Raw genomic sequence first — 14,150 nt, forward strand, 5'->3', positions numbered from 1 at the left:
CAGTAATAGGCAGTGACAGGTACTCTTTATGGAGGGATCGGGGGAGAATGTGACAGTAATAGGAGTGACAGGTACTCTTTATGGAGAGATCGGGGGGAATGTGACAGTAATAGGAGTGACAGGTACTCTTTATGGAGGGATCGGGAGGAATGTGACAGTAATAGGCAGTGACAGGTACTCTTTATGGAGGGATCGGGGAGGAATGTGACAGTAATAGGAGTGACAGGTACTCTTTATGGAGGGATCGGGGAGGAATGTGACAGTAATAGGAGTGACAGGTACTCTTTATGGAGGGATCGGGGGGAATGTGACAGAAATAGGCAGTGACAGGTACTCTTTATGGAGGGATCGGGGGGAATGTGACAGTAATAGGAGTGACAGGTCCTCTTTATGGAGGGATCGGGGGGAATGTGACAGTAATAGCAGTGACAGGTACTCTTTATGGAGGGATCGGGGGGAATGTGACAGTAATAGGCAGTGACAGGTACTCTTTATGGAGGGATCGAGAGGAATGAGACAGTACTAAGCAGTGACAGGTACTCTTTATGGAGGGATCGGGGGAATGTGACAGTAATAGCAGTGACAGGTACTCTTTATGGAGGGATCGGGGGAATGTGACAGGAAAAGGAGTGACAGGTACTCTTTATGGAGGGATCGGGAGGAATGTGACAGTAATAGGAGTGACAGGTACTCTTTATGGAGGGATCGGGGGGAATGTGACAGTAATAGGCAGTGACAGGTACTCTTTATGGAGGGATCGGGGGAATGTGACAGTAATAGCAGTGACAGGTACTCTTTATGGAGGGATCGGGGGAATGTGACAGGAAAAGGAGTGACAGGTACTCTTTATGGAGGGATCGGGAGGAATGTGACAGTAATAGGAGTGACAGGTACTCTTTATGGAGGGATCGGGGGGAATGTGACAGTAATAGGCAGTGACAGGTACTCTTTATGGAGGGATCGGGGGGGATGTGACAGTAATAGCAGTGACAGGTACTCTTTATGGAGGGATCGGGGGGAATGTGACAGTAATAGGAGTGACAGGTCCTCTTTATGGAGGGATCGAGAGGAATGAGACAGTACTAAGCAGTGACAGGTCCTCTTTATGGAGGGATCGGGAGAGAATGGGACAGTAATAGGAGTGACAGGTACTCTTTATGGAGGGATCGGGGGGAATGTGACAGTAATAGGAGTGACAGGTACTCTTTATGGAGGGATCGGGAGGAATGTGACAGTAATAGGAGTGACAGGTACTCTTTATGGAGAGATCGGGAGGAATGTGTCAGTAATAGGAGTGACAGGTACTCGTTATGGAGGGATCGGGGGGAATGTGACAGTAATAGCAGTGACAGGTACTCTTTATGGAGGGATCGGGAGGAATGTGACAGTAATAGGAGTGACAGGTACTCTTTATAGAGGGATCGGGGGAATGTGACAGTAATAGCAGTGACAGGTACTCCTTATGGAGGGATGGGGGGGGGGGGGATGTGACAGTAATAGGCAGTGACAGGTACTCTTTATGGAGGGATCGGGGGGAATGTGACAGTAATAGGAGTGACAGGTACTCTTTATGGAGGGATCGAGAGGAATGAGACAGTACTAAGCAGTGACAGGTACTCTTTATGGAGGGATCGGGGGGAATGTGACAGTAATAGCAGTGACAGGTACTCTTTATGGAGGGATAGGGGGGAATGTGACAGTAATAGCAGTGACAGGTACTCTTTATGAAGGGATCGGGAGGAATGTGACAGTAATAGGAGTGACAGGTACTCTTTATGGAGGGATCGGGGGGAATGGGACAGTGCTAAGCAGTGACAGGTACTCTTTATGGAGGGATCTGGGGGAATGTGACAGTAATAGGAGTGACAGGTACTCTTTATGGAGGGATCGGGGGCAATGTGACAGTAATAGGCAGTGACAGGTACTCTTTATGGAGGGATCGGGGGAGAATGTGACAGTAATAGGAGTGACAGGTACTCTTTATGGAGAGATCGGGGGGAATGTGACAGTAATAGGAGTGACAGGTACTCTTTATGGAGGGATCGGGAGGAATGTGACAGTAATAGGCAGTGACAGGTACTCTTTATGGAGGGATCGGGGAGGAATGTGACAGTAATAGGAGTGACAGGTACTCTTTATGGAGGGATCGGGGAGGAATGTGACAGTAATAGGAGTGACAGGTACTCTTTATGGAGGGATCGGGGGGAATGTGACAGAAATAGGCAGTGACAGGTACTCTTTATGGAGGGATCGGGGGGAATGTGACAGTAATAGGAGTGACAGGTCCTCTTTATGGAGGGATCGGGGGGAATGTGACAGTAATAGCAGTGACAGGTACTCTTTATGGAGGGATCGGGGGGAATGTGACAGTAATAGGCAGTGACAGGTACTCTTTATGGAGGGATCGAGAGGAATGAGACAGTACTAAGCAGTGACAGGTACTCTTTATGGAGGGATCGGGGGAATGTGACAGTAATAGCAGTGACAGGTACTCTTTATGGAGGGATCGGGGGAATGTGACAGGAAAAGGAGTGACAGGTACTCTTTATGGAGGGATCGGGAGGAATGTGACAGTAATAGGAGTGACAGGTACTCTTTATGGAGGGATCGGGGGGAATGTGACAGTAATAGGCAGTGACAGGTACTCTTTATGGAGGGATCGGGGGAATGTGACAGTAATAGCAGTGACAGGTACTCTTTATGGAGGGATCGGGGGAATGTGACAGGAAAAGGAGTGACAGGTACTCTTTATGGAGGGATCGGGAGGAATGTGACAGTAATAGGAGTGACAGGTACTCTTTATGGAGGGATCGGGGGGAATGTGACAGTAATAGGCAGTGACAGGTACTCTTTATGGAGGGATCGGGGGGGATGTGACAGTAATAGCAGTGACAGGTACTCTTTATGGAGGGATCGGGGGGAATGTGACAGTAATAGGAGTGACAGGTCCTCTTTATGGAGGGATCGAGAGGAATGAGACAGTACTAAGCAGTGACAGGTCCTCTTTATGGAGGGATCGGGAGAGAATGGGACAGTAATAGGAGTGACAGGTACTCTTTATGGAGGGATCGGGGGGAATGTGACAGTAATAGGAGTGACAGGTACTCTTTATGGAGGGATCGGGAGGAATGTGACAGTAATAGGAGTGACAGGTACTCTTTATGGAGAGATCGGGAGGAATGTGTCAGTAATAGGAGTGACAGGTACTCGTTATGGAGGGATCGGGGGGAATGTGACAGTAATAGCAGTGACAGGTACTCTTTATGGAGGGATCGGGAGGAATGTGACAGTAATAGGAGTGACAGGTACTCTTTATAGAGGGATCGGGGGAATGTGACAGTAATAGCAGCGACAGGTACTCTTTATGGAGGGATCGGGGGAATGTGACAGTAATAGCAGTGACAGGTACTCTTTATGGAGAGATCGGGAGGAATGTGACAGTAATAGGAGTGACAGGTACTCTTTATAGAGGGATCGGGGGAATGTGACAGTAATAGCAGTGACAGGTACTCTTTATGGAGGGATCGGGGGGAATGTGACAGTAATAGGAGTGACAGGTACTCTTTATGGAGGGATCGGGGGGAATGTGACAGTAATAGGAGTGACAGGTACTCTTTATGGAGGGATCGGGGGGAATGTGACAGTAATAGGAGTGACAGGTACTCTTTATGGAGGGATCGGGGGAATGTGACAGTAATAGGCAGTGACAGGTACTCCTTATGGAGGGATGGGGGGGGGGATGTGACAGTAATAGGCAGTGACAGGTACTCTTTATGGAGGGATCGGGGGGAATGTGACAGTAATAGGAGTGACAGGTACTCTTTATGGAGGGATCAGGGGGAATGTGACAGTAATAGCAGTGACAGGTACTCTTTATGAAGGGATCGGGAGGAATGTGACAGTAATAGGAGTGACAGGTACTCTTTATGGAGGGATCGGGGGGGGGGGGATGTGACAGTAATAGGCAGTGACAGGTACTCTTTATGGAGGGATCGGGGGGAATGGGACAGTACTAAGCAGTGACAGGTACTCTTTATGGAGGGATCGGGGGGAATGTGACAGTAATAGGAGTGACAGGTACTCTTTATGGAGGGATCGGGGGCAATGTGACAGTAATAGGCAGTGACAGGTACTCTTTATGGAGGGATCGGGGGAGAATGTGACAGTAATAGGAGTGACAGGTACTCTTTATGGAGAGATCGGGGGGAATGTGACAGTAATAGGAGTGACAGGTACTCTTTATGGAGGGATCGGGAGGAATGTGACAGTAATAGGCAGTGACAGGTACTCTTTATGGAGGGATCGGGGAGGAATGTGACAGTAATAGGAGTGACAGGTACTCTTTATGGAGGGATCGGGGAGGAATGTGACAGTAATAGGAGTGACAGGTACTCTTTATGGAGGGATCGGGGGGAATGTGACAGAAATAGGCAGTGACAGGTACTCTTTATGGAGGGATCGGGGGGAATGTGACAGTAATAGGCAGTGACAGGTCCTCTTTATGGAGGGATCGGGGGGAATGTGACAGTAATAGTAGTGACAGGTACTCTTTATGGAGGGATCGGGGGGAATGTGACAGTAATAGGCAGTGACAGGTACTCTTTATGGAGGGATCGAGAGGAATGAGACAGTACTAAGCAGTGACAGGTACTCTTTATGGAGGGATCGGGGGAATGTGACAGTAATAGCAGTGACAGGTACTCTTTATGGAGGGATCGGGGGAATGTGACAGTAAAAGGAGTGACAGGTACTCTTTATGGAGGGATCGGGAGGAATGTGACAGTAATAGGAGTGACAGGTACTCTTTATGGAGGGATCGGGGGGAATGTGACAGTAATAGGCAGTGACAGGTACTCTTTATGGAGGGATCGGGGGGAATGTGACAGTAATAGCAGTGACAGGTACTCTTTATGGAGGGATCGGGGGGAATGTGACAGTAATAGGAGTGACAGGTCCTCTTTATGGAGGGATCGAGAGGAATGAGACAGTACTAAGCAGTGACAGGTCCTCTTTATGGAGGGATCGGGAGAGAATGGGACAGTAATAGGAGTGACAGGTACTCTTTATGGAGGGATCGGGGGGAATGTGACAGTAATAGGAGTGACAGGTACTCTTTATGGAGGGATCGGGGGGAATGTGACAGTAATAGGAGTGACAGGTACTCTTTATGGAGGGATCGGGGGGAATGTGACAGTAATAGGCAGTGACAGGTACTCTTTATGGAGGGATCGGGGGGAATGTGACAGTAATAGGAGTGACAGGTCCTCTTTATGGAGGGATCGAGAGGAATGAGACAGTACTAAGCAGTGACAGGTCCTCTTTATGGAGGGATCGGGAGAGAATGGGACAGTAATAGGAGTGACAGGTACTCTTTATGGAGGGATCGGGGGGAATGTGACAGTAATAGCAGTGACAGATACTCTTTATGGAGGGAGGGGGGGGATGTGACAGTAATAGGCAGTGACAGGTACTCTTTATGGAGGGATCGGGGGGAATGTGACAGTAATAGGCAGTGACAGGTACTCTTTATGGAGGGATCGGGGGGAATGTGACAGTAATAGCAGTGACGGGTACTCTTTATGGAGGGATCGGGGGGAATGTGACAGTAATAGGAGTGACAGGTACTCTTTATGGAGGGATCGGGGGGAATGTGACAGTAATAGCAGTGACGGGTACTCTTTATGGAGGGATCGGGGGGGAATGTGACAGTAATAGGAGTGACAAGTACTCTTTATGGAGGGATCGGGGGGAATGTGACAGTAATAGGAAGTGACAGGTACTCTTTATGGAGGGATCGGGGGGAATGTGACAGTAATAGGCAGTGACGGGTACTCTTTATGGAGGGATCGGGGGAATGTGACAGTAATAGGAGTGACAGGTACTCTTTATGGAGGGATCGGGGGGAACGTGACAGTAATAGGAGTGACAGGTACTCTTTATGGAGGGATCGGGGGGAATGTGACAGTAATAGGAGTGACAGGTACTCTTTATGGAGGGATCGGGGGGAATGTGACAGTAATAGGAGTGAGAGGTACTCTTTATGGAGGGATCGGGGAGGAATGTGACAGTAATAGGAGTGACAGGTACTCTTTATGGAGGGATCGGGGGGAATGTGACAGTAATAGCAGTGACGGGTACTCTTTATGGAGGGATCGGGGGGGAATGTGACAGTAATAGGAGTGACAAGTACTCTTTATGGAGGGATCGGGGGGAATGTGACAGTAATAGGAAGTGACAGGTACTCTTTATGGAGGGATCGGGGGGAATGTGACAGTAATAGGCAGTGACGGGTACTCTTTATGGAGGGATCGGGGGAATGTGACAGTAATAGGAGTGACAGGTACTCTTTATGGAGGGATCGGGGGGAACGTGACAGTAATAGGAGTGACAGGTACTCTTTATGGAGGGATCGGGGGGGGGGGATGTGACAGTAATAGGAGTGACAGGTACTCTTTATGGAGGGATCGGGGGGAATGTGACAGTAATAGGAAGTGACAGGTACTCTTTATGGAGGGATCGGGGGGAATGTGACAGTAATAGGCAGTGACAGGTACTCTTTATGGAGGGATCGGGGGAATGTGACAGTAATAGGAGTGACAGGTACTCTTTATGGAGAGATCGGGGGGAACGTGACAGTAATAGGAGTGACAGGTACTCTTTATGGAGGGATCGGGGGGAATGTGACAGTAATAGGCAGTGACAGGTACTCATTATGGAGGGATCGGGGGGAATGTGACAGTAATAGGAGTGACAGGTCCTCTTTATGGAGGGATCGAGAGGAATGAGACAGTACTAAGCAGTGACAGGTACTCTTTATGGAGGGATCGGGAGAGAATGGGACAGTAATAGGAGTGACAGGTACTCTTTATGGAGGGATCGGGGGGAATGTGACAGTAATAGGAGTGACAGGTACTCTTTATGGAGGGATCGGGGGGAATGTGACAGTAATAGGAGTGACAGGTACTCTTTATGGAGGGATCGGGGGGAATGTGACAGTAATAGGCAGTGACAGGTACTCTTTATGGAGGGATCGGGGGGAATGTGACAGTAATAGGAGTGACAGGTCCTCTTTATGGAGGGATCGAGAGGAATGAGACAGTACTAAGCAGTGACAGGTCCTCTTTATGGAGGGATCGGGAGAGAATGGGACAGTAATAGGAGTGACAGGTACTCTTTATGGAGGGATCGGGGGGAATGTGACAGTAATAGCAGTGACAGATACTCTTTATGGAGGGAGGGGGGGGATGTGACAGTAATAGGCAGTGACAGGTACTCTTTATGGAGGGATCGGGGGGAATGTGACAGTAATAGGCAGTGACAGGTACTCTTTATGGAGGGATCGGGGGGAATGTGACAGTAATAGCAGTGACGGGTACTCTTTATGGAGGGATCGGGGGGAATGTGACAGTAATAGGAGTGACAGGTACTCTTTATGGAGGGATCGGGGGGAATGTGACAGTAATAGCAGTGACGGGTACTCTTTATGGAGGGATCGGGGGGGAATGTGACAGTAATAGGAGTGACAAGTACTCTTTATGGAGGGATCGGGGGGAATGTGACAGTAATAGGAAGTGATAGGTACTCTTTATGGAGGGATCGGGGGGAATGTGACAGTAATAGGCAGTGACGGGTACTCTTTATGGAGGGATCGGGGGAATGTGACAGTAATAGGAGTGACAGGTACTCTTTATGGAGGGATCGGGGGGAACGTGACAGTAATAGGAGTGACAGGTACTCTTTATGGAGGGATCGGGGGGAATGTGACAGTAATAGGAGTGACAGGTACTCTTTATGGAGGGATCGGGGGGAATGTGACAGTAATAGGAGTGAGAGGTACTCTTTATGGAGGGATCGGGGGGGATGTGACAGTAATAGGAGTGACAGGTACTCTTTATGGAGGGATCGGGGAGGAATGTGACAGTAATAGGAGTGACAGGTACTCTTTATGGAGGGATCGGGGGGAATGTGACAGTAATAGGAGTGACAGGTACTCTTTATGGAGGGATCGGGGGGAATGTGACAGTAATAGCAGTGACGGGTACTCTTTATGGAGGGATCGGAGGGAATGTGACAGTAATAGGCAGTGACAGGTACTCTTTATGGAGGGATCGGGGGGGAATGTGACAGTAATAGGAGTGACAAGTACTCTTTATGGAGGGATCGGGGGGAATGTGACAGTAATAGGAAGTGACAGGTACTCTTTATGGAGGGATCGGGGGGAATGTGACAGTAATAGGCAGTGACGGGTACTCTTTATGGAGGGATCGGGGGAATGTGACAGTAATAGGAGTGACAGGTACTCTTTATGGAGGGATCGGGGGGAACGTGACAGTAATAGGAGTGACAGGTACTCTTTATGGAGGGATCGGGGGGGGGGGATGTGACAGTAATAGGAGTGACAGGTACTCTTTATGGAGGGATCGGGGGGAATGTGACAGTAATAGGCAGTGACAGGTACTCTTTATGGAGGGATCGGGGGGAATGTGACAGTAATAGGAGTGACAGGTACTCTATATGGAAGGATCGGGAGAGAATGTGACCGTAATAGGCAGTGACAGGTACTCATTATGGAGGGATCGGGGGGAATGTGACAGTAATAGGAGTGACAGGTACTCTATATGGAAGGATCGGGAGAGAATGTGACAGTAATAGGCAGTGACAGGTACTCTTTATGGAGGGATCGGGGGGAATGTGACAGTAATAGGAGTGACAGGTACTCTTTATGGAGGGATCGGGGGAATGTGACAGTAATAGGAGTGACAGGTACTCTTTATGGAGGGATCGGGGGAATGTGACAGTAATAGGAGTGACAGGTACTCTTTATGGAGGGATCGGGGGGAATGTGACAGTAATAGGAGTGACAGGTACTCTTTATGGAGGGATCGGGGGAATGTGACAGTAATAGGAGTGACAGGTACTCTTTATGGAGGGATCGGGGGAATGTGACAGTAATATGCAGTGACAGGTACTCTTTATGGAGGGATCGGGGGAATGTGACAGTAATAGGCAGTGACAGGTACTCTTTATGGAGGGAACGAGAGGAATGAGACAGTACTAAGCAGTGACAGGTACTCTTTATGGAGGGGTCGGGGGAATGTGACAGTAATAGCAGTGACAGGTACTCTTTATGGAGGGATCGGGGGGAATGTGACAGTAATAGGAGTGACAGGTACTCTTTATGGAGGGATCGGGGGGAATGTGACAGTAATAGGCAGTGACAGGTACTCTTTATGGAGGGATCGGGGGGAATGTGACAGTAATAGCAGTGACAGGTACTCTTTATGGAGGGATCGGGGGGAATGTGACAGTAATAGGAGTGACAGGTACTCTTTATGGAGGGATCGGGGGGAATGTGACAGTAATAGGAGTGACAGGTACTCTTTATGGAGGGATCGGGAGGAATGTGACAGTAATAGGCAGTGACAGGTACTCTTTATGGAGGGATCGGGAGGAATGTGACAGTAATAGGAGTGACAGGTACTCTTTATGGAGGGATCGGGGGGAATGTGACAGTAATAGGAGTGACAGGTACTCTTTATGGAGGGATCGGGGGGAATGTGACAGTAATAGGAGTGACAGGTCCTCTTTATGGAGGGATCGAGAGGAATGAGACGGTACTAAGCAGTGACAGGTCCTCTTTATGGAGGGATCGGGAGAGAATGGGACAGTAATAGGAGTGACAGGTACTCTTTATGGAGGGATCGGGGGGGGGGGGATGTGACAGTAATAGGCAGTGACAGGTACTCTTTATGGAGGGATTGGGGGGAATGTGACAGTAATAGGAGTGAGAGGTACTCTTTATGGAAGGATCGGGGGGAATGTGACAGTAATAGGAGTGACAGGTACTCTTTATGGAGGGATCGGGGGGAATGTGACAGTAATAGGCAGTGACAGGTACTCTTTATGGAGGGATCGGGGAGGAATGTGACAGTAATAGGAGTGACAGGTACTCTTTATGGAGGGATCGGGGGGAATGTGACAGTAATAGGAGTGACAGGTACTCTTTATGGAGGGATCGGGGGGAATGTGACAGTAATAGCAGTGACGGGTACTCTTTATGGAGGGATCGGGGGGGAATGTGACAGTAATAGGAGTGAGAGGTACTCTTTATGGAGGGATCGGGGGGAATGTGACAGTAATAACAGTGACAGGTACTCTTTATGGAGGGATCGGGGGGGAATGTGACAGTAATAGCAGTGACAGGTACTCTTTATGGAGGGATCGGGGGGAATGTGACAGTAATAGGAGTGACAGGTACTCTTTATGGAGGGATCGGGGAGGAATGTGACAGTAATAGGAGTGACAGGTACTCTTTATGGAGGGATCGGGGGGAATGTGACAGTAATAGGAGTGACAGGTACTCTTTATGGAGGGATCGGGGGGAATGTGACAGTAATAGCAGTGACGGGTACTCTTTATGGAGGGATCGGGGGGGAATGTGACAGTAATAGGAGTGACAAGTACTCTTTATGGAGGGATCGGGGGGAATGTGACAGTAATAGGAAGTGACAGGTACTCTTTATGGAGGGATCGGGGGGAATGTGACAGTAATAGGCAGTGACGGGTACTCTTTATGGAGGGATCGGGGGAATGTGACAGTAATAGGAGTGACAGGTACTCTTTATGGAGGGATCGGGGGGAACGTGACAGTAATAGGAGTGACAGGTACTCTTTATGGAGGGATCGGGGGGGGGGGGATGTGACAGTAATAGGAGTGACAGGTACTCTTTATGGAGGGATCGGGGGGAATGTGACAGTAATAGGCAGTGACAGGTACTCTTTATGGAGGGATCGGGGGGAATGTGACAGTAATAGGAGTGACAGGTACTCTATATGGAAGGATCGGGAGAGAATGTGACAGTAATAGGCAGTGACAGGTACTCTTTATGGAGGGATCGGGGGGAATGTGACAGTAATAGGAGTGACAGGTACTCTATATGGAAGGATCGGGAGAGAATGTGACAGTAATAGGCAGTGACAGGTACTCTTTATGGAGGGATCGGGGGGAATGTGACAGTAATAGGAGTGACAGGTACTCTTTATGGATGGATCGGGGGGAATGTGACAGTAATATGCAGTGACAGGTACTCTTTATGGAGGGATCGGGGGAATGTGACAGTAATAGGAGTGACAGGTACTCTTTATGGAGGGATCGGGGGAATGTGACAGTAATAGGAGTGACAGGTACTCTTTATGGAGGGATCGGGGGAATGTGACAGTAATATGCAGTGACAGGTACTCTTTATGGAGGGATCGGGGGAATGTGACAGTAATAGGCAGTGACAGGTACTCTTTATGGAGGGAACGAGAGGAATGAGACAGTACTAAGCAGTGACAGGTACTCTTTATGGAGGGATCGGGGGGAATGTGACAGTAATAGCAGTGACAGGTACTCTTTATGGAGGGATCGGGGGGAATGTGACAGTAATAGGAGTGACAGGTACTCTTTATGGAGGGATCGGGGGGAATGTGACAGTAATAGGCAGTGACAGGTACTCTTTATGGAGGGATCGGGGGGAATGTGACAGTAATAGCAGTGACAGGTACTCTTTATGGAGGGATCGGGGGGAATGTGACAGTAATAGGAGTGACAGGTACTCTTTATGGAGGGATCGGGGGGAATGTGACAGTAATAGGAGTGACAGGTACTCTTTATGGAGGGATCGGGGGGAATGTGACAGTAATAGGAGTGACAGGTACTCTTTATGGAGGGATCGGGGGGAATGTGACAGTAATAGGAGTGACAGGTACTCTTTATGGAGGGATCGGGGGGAATGTGACAGTAATAGGCAGTAACAGGTACTCTTTATGGAGGGATCGGGGGGAATGTGACAGTAATAGGAGTGACAGGTCCTCTTTATGGCGGGATCGAGAGGAATGTGACAGTAATAGGCAGTGACAGGTACTCTTTATGGAGGGATCGGGGAGGAATGTGACAGTAATAGGAGTGACAGGTACTCTTTATGGAGGGATCGGGGGGAATGTGACAGTAATAGGAGTGACAGGTACTCTTTATGGAGGGATCGGGGGAATGTGACAGTAATAGGAGTTACTGGTACTCTTTATGGAGGGATCGGGAGGAATGTGACAGTAATAGGAGTTACTGGTACTCTTTATGGAGGGATCGGGAGGAATGTGACAGTAATGCAAAAAATGGGGGTCCCCTTGTGGGATTTTTTAGGCACATAAAATATAATATATATGAAAATATATGATAGAGGTAATAGAAAAAATTATTTTATTATAAACACAAAAATATAATAATTAAAAACAGTACAGGCAAAGAAGAGGAACAGGTAAATCAACCACAGTAGTCTGAACAGACACCCAACATGTTTCGAAGCCAAAGAGAAATTTTGCTTCTTCTTCAGGGGATGGTTCAAACGGTACTCTAATGAATAAGAAAATATGAGAAATATAAAAACCAAAGAATTTTTTATGGTTTTTTAGGAAGAAAACATTCCAAAATGACTCTTTAGAGTTTTACATGGTAATTTTTGATGACATTTAGCGAGTACTCACAGGGTTGAAAAAATAGCTGTGCTCAGGTAGCCTGCACGATTAAAACCATCTGGTGGGTACGAGTGTCCTTGCGACCAAATGCAATAGATAAGATGGTAGATGAGTGTACTGGTCAGTAAACCGACAGCTGTACAGCTCAGGTGTGTGGCCCACAATCAGTGGACGTCTGAAGTCCTTAATTAGGAGAAGCCAGGAACAGCCTTAAAAACATAGATAAATGGCAAGGATGTAAGTAATGCCGATCTGAAGAGTAGACAGATCAGGACTAAATACATTAATATATCTAATCAAAAAAGCAAAGGGAAGGAAATGTATAATGATGGATGTCGACATGTGAATAGCCACATGTTTGTATATATTATAGTGAATATGTAAAAAACACTATATCAAAAAATGTGCCAAAGAGGTGGCCCAACAAAAAGGGGGCAATAGGGTCACATAAAATATGTCACTGCATATACATATACAAAGCCGATCAAAAAGGGTTTTTTTATCTTTTGAAAGGAATAGGCAGGAAATTAGATGGAAGATAAATACCTGGATGTTAAATGATGGTAGAGCTAAACGGCGACCTCTCAGCACCACAGCCAGCAAACAAATGCGCTGGCTGCGTGTTGCGAGAGGTGCACTATAAGAGTGCTGGCCGATTAGCACAAGACGTGTATCAGCTGGCTTCAGGGAAGGGCTTCCCGGAACGCCGGTGCCGAGCCCGCCCCCAACCAACATGCGTCACACATGACGCAACGTGGGCGGGATCGGCGTCTGCGCTCCACCGACACGGGGGTCAGAGCCGGAAGTGCGGGTGCACTACGGCTACTGATTGGTCCGGGCTGAACCGCAAGGGGACAGAGGATGGGAATAGGACCAAATTACCACGCAAGCGCGGTATATGTCTCCCCGTGCCGGGACGCCCACTGGAGGAGGGGCACCACCCGGAGTCAACATGGATAGCTGAAAAGGGTTTACAAAAACCAAATTAAAAAAATAATGCAAGAGGAATATGAAAAGTATCATTGTATCAATCAAAGATAATTTAAGATTGTAATTGTTGCATATAGATATCAGCAAGGACACGACCCACAGATGTAACGATTGCAGACACTGGAATACAAAAATGACAAGGTCAACATACAGGGAACAGAAAAAATATATACAATGTATGACAATAACAATGCAATATACATCAACATATGATTATACATAATATTTCCAACACATATAATTTTGGTATTAAAAAGAATTGCATGTTAGCACAGTGTGGTACAATATACTTGAGGCCAAAACAATAGAATATATAAATATATGGACACTGAGAATGTTGTATGGGAGCCATAGATATAACTAAAAGTAGATGGCCATCTGGTTCTTTCAGATGACGACGCGATGTCGATGTACACTGGTCACATTCTTTTTTGGACCAGGTACATCGACGACGTATTCCTCATCTGGGACGGCCCTCTGGAATCCCTTCAAGCCTTTTTAGTTCAATTGAACAAAAATGACTTTAACCTTTCATTTACAATGAATATGGACCCTGATCGGATTACTTTCCTGGATGTCGAGATTACACGTAGTGAAAACGAAACCCTACAGAGTAATCTCTACCGAAAACCCACCGCGGGAAACAC

This window comes from Pelophylax lessonae, assembly GCF_965119305.1.
Source record: "Pelophylax lessonae genome assembly, chromosome: 5".
NCBI lineage: Eukaryota > Metazoa > Chordata > Amphibia > Anura > Ranidae > Pelophylax > Pelophylax lessonae.